A 14916-nucleotide genomic window follows, 5' to 3' on the forward strand; every position below is an offset into this window, starting at 1 on the left:
GGTGAAACACCCACTTTATGGTGTCCTGTTCCTAACCTTCAGCTGGCTGATAGCTTCTACCTAACACTGTCATCACCATTCATAATTGGCTGTGCAAAGCAAACATTTGCCCGAGGACTATTTTATGATAGACTGTTTCACTCTGTCTAATTTCAAGTCATCAAAACCCAACAGTGCTGCTGCTTATAGAAAAAGTAATGTGAACAGCTTTATTACAGTGATGGAATGCTGGTTTGAGGAAAGTTTCAAGTCTCTGAAAGTTCATTTTCATATCGTAGTGGAATGAGTGGAAACCAGTGGCTGGATAAAAGGCAGGGAAAATGATACTGGAGTTCTAAAATACATCTGATGAACAAAAGATTAACAAGAAACAAGAAGTACACACGTTGTAGATATGACACTAAACATGCAAGTCCTTGGTCCTTTAAGTTGCATCCTGTCCTGTCTTTTTTTTTCTTACCAAGGAAAGACAAAAATGATGATGACACATAGAAATTTCCTACACAACACTGCGTCTTGCTGTAATGTTTCATCCATTTATTGCTTTCACACAACAACATCAAACAGCACCCTCTCATTTCCAGATGCCTTTCCTCAACTAAAAGCACTTTATGACTTGCACATAAACCATAACTGGATTCCCCAGGGGTCAGAGCCATCTACTGGGCATATTATGTTATTCCTACTTGGCTAAAAAAAAAAAAAAAAAAAGACAAGAAGAACACTAATAGTTTGTGATTTGTTGGATAATGGCAGATGACAGAAGATGACAAGTCTAATGTTCCTCTTGCTGCTCTCACTCTCTCTGACGCAAACACAATCATTCCCTCTCACTTTCTCTGTCTCTCTCTTGGGTGCAATTTTGATCAGAACCTGCAAAAATGTTTTTCAGCCTCCAAAAATCATGACCTTTTCTTTATAGCGCTTCCTTTTTTACTTCACTTCATTGTGCCACGCTGAAATCTGCCTGTCTTGTGATGTTTTGCCAGTGGCAGTTGCCTCTGTTGCGTCAGCCGTTAAGTGTCTGGGCCTGACATCCTTGTTCAATTGAAGATTTTCGCCTTGGTGTTCCACATGAGCCACCTGCCCAGCTGTTTCTTCTCATTCTGTGGTGGATACATCTCACACACACACATACTGTAAACACATACACACATACACACAATTGAGTGTATGCAGCCACACACACACAAGGACACACAGACAGAGAGAAATGCACATTGGCACAAACACGTGCACTTAAAAACTTCATTCTTCCACACACACACACACACACACACACACACACACACACACACACACACACACACACGCCGCAGTGCCAGTCCTCACAGACGCACACAGATAACGGGGCTTTATGCCTCCCATCTGTTTGCTGAGGTGCTTAGGGGAGAATTACATTAACCGTTAATCTGTTATGACAAAAATGTTCCTTCCTTTTCCTCAGGTCTCATCACACCTTGCCATTAACTGACTGCACACAGTGAAAGCTCTATAATCAAATGCAGAAAGGGTGGGGATGAGGGAGTTGGGGGGGCTCGTACACCTGTAGGTAAACAATTTTAAACACCCAAGTAAGTAATTTTAAAAAAGGAAAGAAGAGAACACCTGGCTAGAGCTTTCGGCTGTGTCAGCCCTGATCATAAATCTGCCTCTGCACCACTGGAGAGGAAACTGTGTGTGTGTGTGTGTGTGTGTGTGTGTGTGTGTGTGTGTGTGTGTGTGTGTGTGTGTGTGTGTGTGTGTGTGTGTGCGTGTGCGTGTGTGTGTGCAAAGGGGGTCCATGTTCAGGGAGGAAAAGGTGTGGGGATGAAACAGGTGCAGGTAAACAAGCAAAATAAATGACCAACTAGATGTAGCCACATTCTGCATGCACTTTCTGGTGAGCCTTGACTTTTAACTACCCATAAACTTTTATGATCAAGTGACACAGTGGTGTGTGCATGTGTGTGTGGTTTGTCTGTGCTCGACTAAATTGTACATGCAAATAACACTTAGAACTTATTCTAGCCTATTATTAGAGCCAGGTGGGTGGTAGGTTAGTGCATCAGGATTGTCCACGTTGAGTCAGATAAGTTATTCGTCACAAAAAAAAAGTATACTGAAGTCATTCTCGCCCTGTGTCTCAAAAATATACATATTAATACAACATATTAATGCTAAACACTACCTACAGTATCCTCACTCCCATAGTATACTGCTGAAGCAGTTATTATGACAGAAATTCAACATGCTACACCATTTTTTGACCAACCAGAAATGATGCAACATGTCTCTAACCTCTCTCTCTCTCTCTCTCTCTCTCTCTCTCTCTCTCTCTCTCTCTCTCTCAATGCATGTGTTTTCGTGTTGAGTCTTCACCTACGAGTTTTATCCGTATCTTTTGTTTTCACAGCTAGAAAGAGGAGGTTATCACTGATAATATGGTGGACTAGGGTGAGGCAGAGATTCTGGCAGGTTGTCCTGTCCGTTGACATCGTTACAGACTACTTCATCTGCTTGAGTTGCAGGGCATTGTATAAATATGATGCCCATAAGACAGCTACATCAAACCTGAACAGGTATTCATGCCATTGACCCTCAGCCAACTCCATCAATTCATTCTTGATGTCAGCATTCATCAACAACAAGGTTCTACTTGCAGCAAAATCTAACCTTGTGGACAATTTTGTGGGATTCTGTTGCTCTGACCTCCACCCATTTGATATAGTGTCCAATAAGGGGTTTAGTCATGTGGCACAAGGGCTAATAAACATCGGTGCATGTTATGGGGCTGAGGATGTGGACTCTGTCAATCTCCCACAGGCAGACCATCTGCGACAGGGCAAAAGAGCAGGCAAAAAAATAAAAGGCTACTCTAAAACAGAATTGGCATCACAGCTGATATATGGACTGACAGCTTCAGTATGAGATCATGTACAGTGCCGACATGTCAGTTTGTCAGAGAAGACTGGAAACTAGCAAATCAAGTGATTTTTGCTTTAAAGTTTGACGGCATAATTAAGAAAACTGCCACAACATACACAAACAACTTGGCAGCTAAAGACTTGTCAAACGTTGTGTTTGTAAGTGATCAGGGTCCTAAGATCAGACTAGATGGAACACCAAGGCGGCGATGCTGAACTGCATTGCCAAGCAACATCCTGGAGCTGGTTTGGGACAAGGGGCAAGACCAGCTCATGGAGGGCATCCAAGTGGAGGTCTTCAACCCAGCTGGAGAGCTCTTGTGTCCCTTCAAAGACACATCAGAAGATATGGAGGGTGACTACTACCACAGTTTTATTTATAGCTCTAACTGAGATATAATAATTATGCACATACTATAGATTCTAGTTAATTTTGGGTTACATTTTTTTAGCATCAATGGGGGAGACGATCATATCAAGCATCCCCGGGGAACAGGAAGGTACACATCCTCAACTTACATATTACTGATAATGACGCAAAAGGCATTAAGTAATGTAAACCATCAGCCATAAAGGTAGGCTAGTTTAAAACCATAATACTCTATAAACACGTGTGGAATGGTTTGACTTTGACTTTGTGATGATTTGACTCATTCATTTTCATGCCAGAGCATTCACTGAAAATCGTAGAATGTTCACAGAGTGGAAAGACAACCTGGACGTAATCGAGTTAGATGGAGTACAGTAGTCCCTCTTTAATTGCGGGAGTTACGTTCTAAAAATAACCCGCAATAGGCGAAATCCACTAAGTAGTCAGCTTTATTTTTTACAATTATTATAGATGTTTTAAGACTGTAAAACCCTTCACTACACACTTTATACACTTTTGCCAGACAGGCATTAACATTTTCTCACTTTTCTCTCTTGTTTAAACACTCTCAAAGTTCAAACCTTCGTAGAAAAATAAGTCCAGTAAAAAAAAAAAAAAAAAAAAAAAAAAAAGCATGCAAAATTGCACTAAAAAAAATCTGCGAAACTGCGAGGCCGCGAAAGGTGAACCGCGTTATAGCGAGGGACAACTGTACAGCGTTACCTGCCGAGTCACTTCACTGCTGACGAGTGCCAGGAGGACATCCTTGTCTTTTGTAAGGGTCACACACATGCCCAGGTTAAAATCTGGAACTGTACACATCCCTCTGTGATCCAATATACAAACAGGGCAAGGAAGGGAAGTGAAAAGGGAACTGAGAGAGAGACAGAGAGGGAGAGAGAAAGAAAGCAGCAGATTATACTATTATATGTTTCTGGGCATGTGTCCATAGAGGTGTGTTAAAGAAAAATAGTAGAATGTCCAGCCCAGCTGTGCTCCAGCCAGACCTCATTTTTCTTCTTCTGTTTCTCTGTGTTTTCTCCTCCTCCCTTAGTCTCTGTGTGTCTGTCTGTTTGTGGCATGGGCGTTGCACACTCTCTCCCTGGCTCCTGCTTCACCTCCACACCTGCCTCCAATCAACTCATCTGGACTTCTGCATAAGAAGCCTGGCATAAGAACTCCCTCCATTTGCTGCCAGATTGCTCTGCTTGCCACTGTGGTAGTAAATCTCTCAGACACTCTAGTACTCTGCTACTAGAGTTGATTATTTCAGCAAAGCAAGTTTTTCCTCGTGCCCATCATAAACTCCATTCACCAGCTCTTCTCTGGCCATTGAATTCTACCAACTCACTACCACACAGCCGCCTTCCAATCTCCCTACAATTCTGCCTTGGTGGCTGCATTTGAGTGCAAAGCTTAAAAAAATGACAATGAAAATGAAAAACAGGCTATTTTGTTAAAGTTCACAGTTAAGATGTGAAGGATGTATCAGGTGAAAGTGAGAGACTGAGACAGAGTTCATGTCTTCAGTGAAGGGTGACTTGTTTTGCTGCTAGTCAACCATAAAGAACACTGGCACAATTGCTGTTTAATTAGTGGCCTCATGCTCACTATGCAATAGCATAGGATAAATGTGGAAGTTTGCAGTCTGGGTGACTCAGCCTGACCAACACACCATTAGTCTGCCTCCTTCCAAATTCAAATTTCAAAAACTTCTAACGTTCAAATACAAAAAAAAAAAAAGTGTGTCAACTGAATTTTCATATTTTTCATGAACTTCTAATTTACTGTTACTCAAGTAGCTCCCTCTTTTCCACTATGCACAGCACATGCCAAGTACTCAGTTGAATGCCAAGGAGTCAGTTGAATATGTATGACTGAATATGTATGCATGTATGTTGACATTCTTGAGTATATTACATTTTCATACTTTATGAGTGTAAACACACTACATACTCAGAGCTTCTATTATACTGTGCAGCAGCCCTGACCATGGGAAGGAGCTAAAACTGTATTCCTTTTGGTTTGTTTCAAATCTTACCTCTAACCTATACACACATTTAAGTTCCCAACAAGTTTGAACTCAACCAAATGAGGGTTAATAAGTTCCTCTTTCATTAATCTGCTTCTTTAAAACCTCTTACCCCCTGATAGCATGTTGGAGGTCTCAACACAATTTGCATATGTTATGCTTGCCATAATGTATTAACTGTTTAACCTCAACCCACTGGTGGAAATTAAATGCTTGGGCGGAGGGGGTGAAGTAGCAGTTGGGTATCTAGTAACTATAAGCTAGGCCCTGCGTTCCAATACACATACTACCATACTATTTAGTACGCAAAAAAAGAATTAGTATGTCCCAATACATGGTATGTCAGATGCAGTATGCCAAGAGTACCAGGATGTTCTCCTACATCCGGTCAGATTTTGCAGTATGCATTTCAGCATGCTGCTCTGGCCACAATCCTTTGCACAGCAGAAGTTACGTTGCACTGACTGAGCTGCATGTACAAGCCATGCCCACACACGGAAGACAACACGACACACATGTCACACTCACCTCGGTCAGTGACAGCAGAAGAGACAGAAAGACAGAAGCTAAGAAATATGACAGACGACAGCGCACTATGAAACAGCACCAGCATTTTGACAACAACATTCAAATGTGGCGCTACGGACGGCGGCGGAAGTGAGCAAGAGAGTCGGACTTCAGGGATGACGTATGTAGTGTGTCCCAATAGTATGCATACACATGCATACTGTATACTACACTACATACTTTGTAAGGGCAGCTGTAGTACATACTAAAAGTAAAAAGTAGAAGTATGCGATTTGGAACGTAGGGAGGGACTGGACTTCAACTGATGCAGCTGGAGCTTATTTTCATCATTGACCTGGAGGCAGATGATTGGCTGGTCTCACCACAGCATTGGACCTGCATCACACACCAGACACACCCACCCTCCCAACTAAATGGGCCTCATACACAACAGCTGTTATACGTAACCACTCTATTGACTTGACTACTTAGTTAGTTCAGTCTGTAGAAACTTGTAAAACTTATTGTTTCCGACAGTGGATCCACTGCAACAAGCATACAGCCTGATTTAATCCAAAAGTCAACTCAAAAACTTTTGGTGGTGTGGGTCGTGCAGCACTGTGAGGTGGGCTGAGGCGTTACTTAGAAATATTACAATCCAGTTTGTTATTTTCCAGGATATTTGAAATCATTTTTTCCTGGTTACATTCCATATTCCACCAGTTCACTCCTTCCCTTGGTCCAAACTCATTTGATACTAAAAGCAAAGAAATCAAATCAAAGAAATATCAAGATGCATTTGCAAAAACTATTTGACCCTGGTGTTGTGAGTGCATGTGTGGGTGTGTGAGTGGGCAGTGGAGTGTGTTGTGTAAATTGCATTAACATGTAGCTGGGTCCACAGCGTCAGTATCCAGTCTTACCATGAGAAATATTAAAACATCAGAAATGGAGGAAAATCTGTTTCTGCTTTCACGAGCCATGCATTCCCAACCCAGTCACTAGAATAAATTATTGTCATGTTATGTTTCTGCAAACCAAAAAATAAGTTGAAATGTCACTGTTTCTGAACCAAAAATTATAGTCACATGCTACATTTATCAATAACAAAGAGGGGTTGTGTGGCTGAGTAGTTTTTAGCTGGTCACCTGTCTCGTTCATTGTTATGAGTATGGCTCTTTTGATTTAGGAGATTGTGTCTTGAGATGTTCAACCAGAGTTTATCGGTTCATCCGGTTGTTTGGCGGTGAGGCAAAGATACTGAGAGCCAGCCTTGTCCTCCTCCCTAGGGTTTGGCGTGCAGAAGGAATGGTTTGGTCTTTGGCTCATTGGATGTGATGACTTGGCAGGTTTACTTCATCTGAATAGTCTCCAATTACTGAAGTTACAAAAACTCCAAAAGTCTCTATGGACCTTGGTTACAAAGCAAGTCACGCTTACTTTATTTCTCCCAAAAGGGGCAGGAGGTATAACATCGTTTGGGCTCCCAGAAGTGACAAAAAGGGCACCTTTTAGTGGTCTCAGCAGCTAGGGAGGAATTGGCTTGATGGGGGACGTCCGGTGTCAGCTTCCTCCAAGGTGGGTTGTTCCTACACCAGCAAACACTGGCTCATTAGCCACTTTCGCCACATTTGTTTGCTTAATTAGGCACTAAAACTGCGTGGTTAAGGTTAAGAAAGTGGCTTGGTTAAGGTTAAGAAGTATTAGCTAACATTCACTAACATCCACTAATATTAGCTAGCCAGAGTGTTCGCTAAAAACAGATACATTTCTCGCTTCCAATGGGACTCACAACTGGCCTGCAGGGAAAGTAGTCAAAAACTTTAAAACTTTAAATTTCATACACAACATTTAGAATTTTAATATTAATTGTAAGACACTAGTTGAGACAATTGGCAGCATGTAATGGCGTTTACACTGTGTTTTGATGTCAGGCAAGCAGGAACCCCATCTTCATGATTGGAAGCAATGGGTTATGGGAAATGCGGTCTAGCACCAACAATGCCACTGGCACTAAATAGAGGCTATCAATCATTTCCACTATGGCCTCGTTTGTTTGTGGTAATTATACCAAGGTATCACAATTAATCTGGCAATGATAAATTGATGTTTAAAAATGCTTCATGCAGATCCCTTTTAAAGATTCAATCCAGATCCATTAACAAAGGAGGGGGGTTCTGGGGACTGTGTGTGGTAGATTGTGTGTTGCTCACATGTAAAACAGTCCCTGTGGTGAATTTATGGACACACACACACACACATGCAGAACAATTACAAGTGTTTTCATCATGGTGAAATCATGCACGGTTACACACACTAAACACACACATACCTTTACATGTATCCCCCTCCCTTCCCTGAGTATATTACCTGATGGGTGACTGATGGGTGAAGAACATGCAGGGACTAGGACTGCCACACCCATCCTGGAGCAATGAAGTGTGTGTGTGTGTGTGTGTGTGTGTGTGTGTGTGTGTGCGCGCACGCTTTATCTGCATGCTGGGGGAGGCTGGTATTGAGCACTTGACTAATGTCTATTTTATAGACAACATCACAACAGTGTCGGAGGACTATTACAATCATATGAAAGGCAATAAGGGTGACGAGAATGCCTAAACACATTTTTATGACGCTCGTACATCATCATAAAAAACTGAATGACAGCTTATACAACCATAGAAAAGAGAGGCAGGAAAGTAAATGACAATCTTGAAGCTTTTAAGGGTTTATTAAAACAAAATGGACTCCCTACTGTGGTGCTATGTGATGGCGCCGATTAAATGGTGTATCTTCACAGGCAATCATTTTACGGATGCCGTAATTCATCCGTTAGGGCGGTTAGGCGTATGGATCTGTGGTACAGAGAGTGGGCTTGTGCATTTTGGTTGGTTAGTTGGTAGGGTGAGGGGATCTGAAGTGTGAGGAGATTTACACTGTGTGGATGTTAATGCTGGTGTGTGTGTGCACACAGACATACAAACTGCGATTTACATATTAAGCCTATGGATCTGTGAAGAAGTATATGATGTGACAAGTGTGGCCTGTGTTGGAGGGGTCTGCATCTCTGTATTTATGTGTGTTTTGCATGTGGGTGAGAATAATCTGTGATTCCGAACTTCCGTGGGATAAGACTGACATGATCACATTGATGTGTGTTTATGTTGTCGGTGTGTGTCCCCATGAGTAAAAGTGTATTTTATAGACTAAGGAATGAATACTTCAAGCTTACTGGCACAGAGGACAGAGTGCTTGAAGTGTGTGTGTGTGTGTGTGTGTGTGTGTGTGTGTAGTGGTGGAGGGTATAACTGTGTCAGCTTTGTGGGATGAAATGAAATTCAAGCTATCATGCTGAATTATGCGTATGCATGTGTTTATAGACAGTGTAACTTACTTTAGATATTATGACTCATGTATACATGTATACTGTGTGTGTGTGTGTGTGTGTGTGTGTGTAAGCTTTACACACAGTACAGCACATTTGCTCCTATGAAATATAGATTTAATAAGGCAAATAAGTAATCCCTGATTTTTCCCTCGTTAACATTCTATGAAAATATGTCCCAAATAGTGGGTACACATTTATTCACTGTACTACAGTAATTCAGTAGAGAGTGCAGGTGACACCACAGGCAGGCAGTTCTGCTCCATTTGACCACATGTTTTTTTTTTTTTCTTCCTCACCTACATTTACATTTTACATTTGCATGTTATACATTGAGCTGAAAGTCTTTCCTTCCTGCTTACATTCAGGTATTAGCTGATGCTCTTATGCATTTTACAACAACTGAAAATGAGCACAGTAGTTGAATAATAAGGGGCCGGCCACATGGAGATTTTGTATCCATCAAAAATGGGTTGTTGTTGTTGTTGTTGTTTCTTCGGGACTGATACATTGATGAATGACGGATACAATGGAGCTCTTAATCTTTTTTTTTCATTCAGAGTTGACCTGACTGTTTGGTACATCAAAAAAAAGAAAGTGATTCTGCATTTTTAATGTAATATCAACAAAATATCAACGACAAAAATTATCCAGCCGTTGGTTTCAGTTCATTTCACTACGATATGAAAATGAACTTTCAGAGACTTCAAACTTTCTTCACATCACTATTCCATCATTGTAATAAAGTCGTCCACAATAGTTTTCCTAAAAGCAGCAGCACTGTTTTGTTTTGATGACTTGAAATTAGGCAGTTTGAAACCATCCGTCTACCGGAAACATTTTAAGGTGGATGTTTTCAACCAAGAAAAAAAAAAAATCCTAGTTGCACATGATTTGCAAAATGGTTTTCTTGTTGTAAAATGTGGGCAAATTGTAGTAAACAATCACTACTATGGCCTTTTTAATCTTAATTTTTGAAATGGCAGAGCAACTTAATCCACTTGCACACTGCATCCCAGATTTGTGTGAGCACCATTCTACCAATGTACAACAACAACAACAGAATTAGTATGGCCTGGCATAAAATAGTCTAGAGATTGATCCTCCAAGTTACTTGTATTGAAACCTGATGTTCAAATTGTGAATCTTGATGATGTTGTGGTGGACTAGAAAATATAGCAAGAGAATTTCAATAGCAATGAGCTTGTGCTTGTTGAAATCTGTCTTTTTGTGTTTACAAAAAATGTCATGCTTCATCATGCATTTTTATCAGGAATAGAATGATGAGAGATGTGTGTATAGATGCCATAAGTCTCACCCACTCCTGTCTGACTGCTGCCTAAGACCAAATTTCCTGATAATCAAATAACAAGCGGCCAACAGTGAGGAATGCAAGGGTCAGAACTGTAATGTTTCTGTGACCATATAAAGATTATGTGAGACAGAAGTGCTGGGAAAAGCAATAAATCTGAAGTGTTTAAGAGGGTTTTTGGTTTGTTTTCTGAGAACTATTAAAGTGAATGATTCCATGGACAGAGGATGACATGAATTACCACTTGAAACAGATGAGAGCTTTTCAGAGCAACTCAAACAGCAGATGGAGGCTGAGTCTGTTGCTCAAGGACACTTGGAAAGGACACTTACTATAACTTTGATGGACAACTTTCCCTCCTGCATCTGCCCTTATCTGTCTCCCTCTCAGCCTTCCCACTGTAAAATATATAAAAACAACATAGATCCAAATCAACAAGCCCTCCACCCAACCACATGGGTTGTTTGGCTCCAACTAATACGACCCACAGGAGTGGCTCTAATACGACCCAAAAGGGCTGCTAAAAACAAACGAAAAGCAGTGCCCTCACTTGGATTTTAACTCTGGTCAGCTGATGTGACCCATCTGCCACCAGACTCCTTATGTAGGTCCTAATGCTGCTGTACAAATAGCCTATTGGGCCCTTTTTACCGGAGAACAGCCTCCTCCAGGTGAATGTTTACCTTTTACTGAAAACAAAACAAAACAAAAAAATCTAGGGCCAATCACACTTCCCTTCCCTTGGCCCCACCTTTAGTTTCAGAGTGCCCTCGACGAGGTAGTGGCCCTTCACGATGGAGCTGCAAGGGATAGGAGTTGAGGTCTTAACCGAGGAAATGGGACCCTGCGTTATGCGTCGTCAGTCGTGGAAATAAGTAAAAATGCTGGATTGTCATTCGCAAATCTGTTTAACCTGTGTTTTGTTGACATCATGAATGGCAATTTTTGTGAAATGCTTGCCATAAAGAGACAATTGCATATTTCATTGCATCTATGTTGCATCTACAAACTACGATATCTTGACAGATTTTATAGTTTTTGCATGGTAATTTGCAAATATATGCAATATTTATGGTTTTCTTTCCCAATACCTCTTACACATTTCATCTGGAAACGCTCCATTTTGGCTATTTGGAGGGTAAAATGATCACAACTTTGATCACGCTTGATACCCAAAGGAAACGAGACACCCTACTCCACACGGGAGCATGTACAATGCAGCGAGGGGGTGGGGGTGCAGTGTTTAGATAATTGGTCTTGAGTCTAACTAAATTAAAGTCACTTTAGGGGAAAAGGAGTGGTTTCAAAGCGTTTGTGTTTAGAGAGTGCCTGGAAGCTGTGCTTAAATGTAAAATGCAGGTCAAGTGAATATTACATTAAACTAATTATAATTCAGCCAATATGTATTTATCTCAGGATAATGTATCTTGAGCCATGTTTAGCATTTATTTACATTATGTTTTGCCTGCTGAATGTGAAAGCTATTGTTTCCCCATTAGTCTTGCACTCTGTATCTTTCCTGCATTAGCATTACATTAGCAGCCTGGTCATACATCTGGCATTTGTCCTGTATTAGTACAGTTGCAGCGTCAGTGCAGAGTTGTTTTTCTGTATGCTGCTTTTCTCTCAAACAGCTGGCAGCCAGATTATTTCCCTGTGTCGACTCTCACAGCCACTGAAAAGAGAAGGAAATTTAATTTTGATGAAGTTAACAGGCAGCAGTGGAGCGCTCAGCATGCAGGTAATGCTAAATGTTTTGGAGTTCAGCATAGTCCAAGTGCTGCTTCGTTCTCAGTCTTAAGTGTGCCTTGTTAGCAGGCCTCCACGTGTGATCGCTCCTGTCAACTGGCAATCAAAAAAGGCTTTGGCAAAGTTTTAACTGTCAAATGAGAGAAAGTAAGAGTTGTTGTTTTGTGCAGCGCTGTGGCTGAGAAGCAGTGCATTTTATATGAAGTTGAACAACCATGAAAACAGATACCAGCCCCGGGGTAGCGGAGAGACACATTCCCAGCATGTGTGATCTGTAATGTGTCTCGCTAAGCCTTCCGTGCACCACAACCGCAGCCAAAAAAACAAAACAACAAAACAAGGCATATTTTGCACACGGCTATGCTACATTAGTCACGTTTGATCTTTCCCTAAAACGCATGTCAGGTACGATTTCTTTTTTTCAGGTGTTTGTTATGAATGTGAATATTAAATTTTGTTATTTTTCTGGGAAGACTCTTCTATTCTCTCCACTCTTCCGCTTCTCTCCCCTTCTCTTCCATTCTGCTCCTCACTCCTCTTTTCTCTCCCATGAAAGGTAATGAGTAAACAAGGCTTAGGTGAGGTTGCTGACACTAAAATATAAACTGAGCCACAGAGTCAGGGTCAGTGTTGCAGTCAATGTGAGAGCACAGTGCAAAGCGTACAGCGATATCCTCATCTCTTTCCGCTCTCTGGCAAATGAAAAGCAGCCAAGCCTCCTAACTTCAGGGGCATCTCAGACTGTAAGCAGTAACTAACTCATGGTGGACAGAGAAAACAAGAGAAAAGCACTGGAAGAAGAAAGAAAAAGAGAGGCATGCAGAAAAAGACAATACATTTAAAAACAGAGAAATCACAGAGAAGCACAGATGTTAAGATATACACTGTACAAGACTGAATGACTATATTTTGTCATCCAGGGCTGAAAATTTTCAAGCATCAACAGCAGCACCATTTGTAACAGCACATAACAAAGAAGAAATTAGGACAACAAAAAAATTACATTTGCATAACATTACAAAACTGGACAGAACTTAGTTTAATGCAGATATCAAAGCACTTCAGCCACATTCGATCTGACCTCCTCATTTAACTTTAGGATTGACTGGTACACAAAAGTGTTTCAGTGTGACTCTGTTGTAGAGTTCTCATATTCTGCCTGAACCCGACCCTACCCGAAAATGACGGGCCTAAAATGCATATGAATTGGTCGGGTAGGGTAGGGCTTCGGGCTCTGGTTCCATGTTTTACTGTCGCCGTTGAAGGACGAAATATAAATGACGCAGGCATGAAGCAGACGGAGAGAGAGAGAGAGAGAAGAACGGGGATAACAGTTTAGTGCTTAACTAAACCATTTTATGCAGAATTACAGTAACTTTATTTTTAACTTAGCATGTTTTATGACCAACTGAACATGTGAAGCTGCCTTTCGCCAACTATTAGGCGACTACCAACAAACATTTTGATGTCGCCGAGAGGCTGAGACGAGGGAATTTTACCTGCTTGACTCGCTGGCTGGCTGTCAATAAAGCGATGATCCGATACTGCATTTCAAACCTTTTATTGTTAAAAACTGTGAACCAAACAACATTTAAAATCACTGGCAATGCGGTCAGCAAAATGTGAGCCTTCCCGCTCGCCCCCTCTCTCCAGCTCATTAAAAAAAAAAAAAAAAACACTCTCAAACCAGCTGATTTCACTACTGAGGTGAGTCGTGACATCCACACTACGTGACATGTGCACCCCATTCATAAAGTGACTATCATTAATAAACCTGGCACCAACACCAACTAGCCTATTATGTCTGTTCTCTCACTGCTACTAGAATTTGAGCCACCGGTGCTGCTAAATAATGGCGAATGTGGCGATCTTTTTTTCCCCCTCTCCTTTCTTTTTTTTCAGGCTTTGTTGGGCTGTCGGGCCTAAAGTTCGGCTAATTAGTTGGGTAGGGTCGGACCTCGGGCTGGCCTAGTCAGGCCCGGTTAGGGTAGGGTCTTAATTTTCAGGCCCGATGAGAACTCTACTCTGTTGAAACGTGGAAACGTGGTATCTCCTGTTTGATGGTAGCTGGATGTCTTCACAGTTCAGAGCATGGTTGGGGTTAGACCCAATGTTATTGGCCAGCCACAGTACGTTTTTATGGTAGATGGATGCATAAAGTTTCTCAAGTGTTTGCCCTACAATCGTTGAAGAGATTTACATTTGGTTAAGCAAATGTCAGGTTAGCAACAGGTGGACCCAAATGCAGACACTGGGAGACACAAGGTAGTTTTAAGGAGTTTATTGCAGGAGTCAGGCAGCTGAAGTTTGCAGGTGAAGGAATGAAAGTAGAATGGCTTGGTGTGGAGCTGGCAGAGCAGGCTGGCACTGGCTGTGTGGCAGGTGAGCTGACTGCAAGCAGGATCTGGTGTGCTGGTGAGAGACTCGCCCATGCCACACACAAACACACCCTGCGTTCCAATACTCATACTACTAAAAAAAAAGACTTAGTATGATGTCCCAATACATAGTATGTCAGATGCAGTATGCCAAGAGTACCAGGATGTTCTACTACATCTGGTCAGATTTCACAGTATGCATTTCAGCATGCTGCTCTGGCCATTCTGACCCACAATCCTTTGCGCAGCAGACATTACATTGCACTGACTGAGCTGCGTG

General features: G+C 41.6%; 1 long non-coding RNA gene across 1 annotated transcript; it reads right to left on the minus strand.

The window, feature by feature from the left end:
- Positions 1-579: 579 nt before the first annotated feature.
- Positions 580-4395, minus strand: LOC115359742 (uncharacterized). The gene is made up of 3 exons (XR_003928276.1): positions 4284-4395; positions 4000-4150; positions 580-1137 (listed from the first exon to the last, which is right to left on the minus strand). It is a non-coding gene; the product is annotated as an uncharacterized LOC115359742 (long non-coding RNA).
- Positions 4396-14916: the final 10521 nt, after the last annotated feature.

This window comes from Myripristis murdjan, chromosome 5, assembly GCF_902150065.1.
Source record: "Myripristis murdjan chromosome 5, fMyrMur1.1, whole genome shotgun sequence".
Classification (NCBI taxonomy): Eukaryota; Metazoa; Chordata; class Actinopteri; order Holocentriformes; family Holocentridae; genus Myripristis; species Myripristis murdjan.